Raw genomic sequence first — 3,678 nt, 5'->3', positions numbered from 1 at the left:
TTCAAGGATCTCCCATGCTTCCTTGGTTGTTGTAGCTCCATTAATCCTTGCAAGAATAGTGTCATCCAAACCTTGTTGAATAATTTGAAAAGCTTTTATATCTTTTTTTCTATTTTCCTTGAGTTCATCCTTTTGATCTGTAGTTAATAATGATTCATCTAATGACTCTACAAATCCATTCACTACAATCTTCACCAACTCTTGGGAATGAAATATTGTTTTCATTCTAAATGCCCAATGATCATAATTCTTGCTAGAAAATATTGGAATCACAAATTGATTTATGCTTGATGCCATACTTTAAAAAAAAAAAAAAAAAATCTTTTAAAATACTTGAATTCCTAAGTATGGCAGCAGAATCAATAAGATTATCTCAACAAAAAAAAATCAGATCTCCAGCTACTTTCAAATTTAATGACTTATGATAAGATATAGCTCATAAGTATACAATAAAAATCATAGAAGTGCCTCAATTTCACAAACAAAATATATTACCTTACTGCTGGACTGATCTCATATGTCTGCCATAAAATATTCAGAATAATTTCACTAAGAATTAACACCCCTTTAAACCCACAACATACCTTTCTTGTAGCATCAATCTCTTTTTTTAGCTCCACAATCTGCCTAGACTGTGACTCCAAAATCAACCTGGCTCTGATACCACTATGAAGGTGGGCAAAGATAGAGAAAACTAAAACCAAAATAAGAAAGCTTTGTATTATTGCTTCTATGCCCATTGCCTTGCTGAAATGTATTACATTAAGCCTCTATATATAGAGGTCTGAGATTTTACCAAATATATAACACATGTCGTATTGAATTAAATGTGGACGGTGGCTGGAACAGCTAGGATGGCTAGGTTGTTGACTGGGATGTGGACGGTGGATGGTTGAGCAATAAATCTTGGATAGTGAGTGGTCGGCAGCAGTAGAAATTACGTACGCATGCCAACAGTTCATTATGTAACATGCTATCCTTTTGGCTTAAGTGACTTAACTATATAAAGGTAATTTGCATTGATACTCTTGATGTTGGGAAAAGCCATGGCAGCTAAAGGGCAACAAAGCAGTGAGAGATCGATGCTAAAACAGCTTTAATGGTTGCAATAAAAAGAGGAGTTTCAGGTAATATTTCTGCTTATCCATTTCAAATGCTAGCTTGGGAATGGTCATGATCTCACTCAAATTATGTGTTATTTTCCATGAGGAGGAGTGTAGTTTGATTTGATTCTATCTAGAGCTATTATATTTCTACAATTTATAATAATGAATGCAGCTTAAGTGAATGCAGCTTAAGTTTCTAAATTAGATTATGTAAATTATATTTTGAACTTGCACTATATGGCCCATCATGAAGATGAAGATGCAAGAGAACTAAAAGATGATAGTTTAGAGATCAATTAAGTTTGAGAAAAATTGTTGGCACAAGCTATCCAGAGTCTTGCACTTATCCATCAGACATTTTAGATCGTTAGTCATTGTTGAAAACTGTGATATTTAATTTATGACTAATTTCTAGTATAGGTTGGACTAGCTGTTTTTGAAAAGATGTATGTATTCAAGAAACAAATTGATCCTTAATAAAATTTGTATTTTGTATAAGATATTTGTTTTTCTAGAGGGATGTGTCAATTGACAATGGTTTTGGATGTCAAAAATGCAGATCAGCTGAATTGTATACTAGTTCCATTGTATCGTGAAGAGCTACTCAATGTACGGCACAGAGATGGCAATACAGCCTTACATATAGCCGTTGGGAGAAACTACGTGCATATTATAAGGCAGTTGGTAGCATTTGAGCCCAAGCTTTGTTTGCTCACTAATGGTGAGCATGAAACTCCGATTTGTATGGCATCGAAATTGGGGCATCTGGAAGGTTGATAGAAATTAACCAACTCTCTGTTATGAAACGGAATAGGTGTGGAATGAACATCTTACATTTAGCTGCTCAAGTTAGCCAAGTGCGAATTGTTGATTACTTGAATAAATCAGACAAGGTAGATTTGTCTGGTCCGGTGAATGAGGGACTTGAGAAGCCTCAGGGACCACACTCCCCTCCATATTGCTGAACAAAAACAGAGAAATTAACACTGCAGAAGAACTCAGGAAATGCAAACTTGAGCGCTGATATCCCAGCCTCAACCATTCTATTTATAGCTGAATGAGTAATAAATTTACAGAGCATTCTAGAGATAAATTTGGTTGTGTATTTAATGATTGTAGTTGAGAAAAGCGGCTGCACATTTTCTCATGTGTTTCTAGAGATTTCACTGGTCTATGCCGACCATACTGTTTGGTTTTTGTAATTGATTTATGTTGACAATTGCAGCAAGGAACAAAAAATTCAATGTAAGTTTTAATAATGCACTCTTTTTTATTAAAAATAATTACAATACTACTTCTCCAAGGAAGCGAAGCGATTTCATTATCAATGTTTCTCTTACGCCTAAATATAAATCGTGTGATGAGTGCAGTGGGTAATCTCGTTGCTGAATATACAGGGCAGAAGCAAGGAGGCGTCCAACGAGGCAGGGCTAACAGCTCTGGACATTGCACGAGAAAACACAGAGTACCACGAAAGTTACCATATAATTTCACTCCTGACAAGTCACCCTCCCAAGAACAAGCCATTCCTGTACAGCGCCCCAAAGGTAAGCGCCGCAAAATACAAGAATGCCACCAAGATGGTGGATAAAACGTATGACGCGATGCGTGACAAAGAATTAGTGGTGGCAGTCTTGTTAGCCACAATGTCATTCACAGCTATCTTCACCATTCCGGGCGGTTTCAAGACGGATATTAAGAACGGAGAGAGAGAGAAAATGCTGGGCATGCCAATTCTCATTGCAATCGATTCCTTTAAGATGTTCATCAATTTCGATTGCCTAGGCTTCTTTCTGTCGCTGTTTGTGGTGCTGATGTGGCAGATGATCTCACCTCTCACCACTGGAGACAAGGTGTTGTTCTCGGCCATCAGCAACTCCCGTGTTTGGGTTTCCTATGCATTTACGGCCTGTGGTTTCATGGCGGCATTGTATACAATGCTCGAGTACAAGCATGGTAAGCTGGCCTGGTTCATGTTTTGGTCTTCGAACACCGTTGGCTACTTTGCTGTTCTCTCTTTCTTCTACTTGTCCGCGAGGTTTGTAGTGAAGCTGGCGAGAGTCAACTGCCTGCGGGGTGTACATCCTTTCCTTCGCGACCGTCTCTTGGAGTCCCTGTGGCTAACATTTGAAAGACTCGGTCTTTTGGATCTCGGTCGGCTCTTCAAGCCCAAGTGGCTGAATTGGCTTTACGGCTATAATTTGATCAACATGGATGAAACTAGGGCTCAAGGAAGTTGCACCTCTGCCGAAATTAGGTCATGTGAAGACGGGAATGATTCATCAGAGCAAAGAGTGGCCGCGCCTTGTCTGAATGAAGGAGTCAATTCAAGGGGACAGCTTGACCATCACACAGTAACGCTTGATTCTTAGGTTAAGAGTGTCGACATAGTAGGGGTTATGTTATGACCGTCATCATTTCAGTAAGGAATTACCATGGTCTCAGCCAAAATAGGAATACCGAGCTACAACAAGGCCAATGGACAGCACCTCTATAGATTTGATTTATTTGCATGCCATTCGAATAAATAAATCTAGCTTCATTATGAATTATCCATTTGTATTCTTCGCGG

The 3,678-nt window shown here is 38.5% G+C and overlaps 1 pseudogene; it reads left to right on the top strand.

Annotated features, from left to right (window-relative positions):
• Positions 1 to 1,046: 1,046 nt before the first annotated feature.
• LOC149560945 (uncharacterized) lies at positions 1,047 to 3,478 on the top strand (annotated as a pseudogene).
• Positions 3,479 to 3,678: the final 200 nt, after the last annotated feature.

The sequence above is a fragment of the Cupressus sempervirens genome, chromosome 4 (assembly GCF_028749045.1).
Source record: "Cupressus sempervirens isolate cs-2001-9-10 chromosome 4, ASM2874904v1, whole genome shotgun sequence".
Taxonomy (NCBI): Eukaryota; Viridiplantae; Streptophyta; class Pinopsida; order Cupressales; family Cupressaceae; genus Cupressus; species Cupressus sempervirens.
The sequence above is the reverse complement of the archived record's forward strand: the minus strand, read 5'-3'. Positions and strand labels throughout refer to the sequence as shown.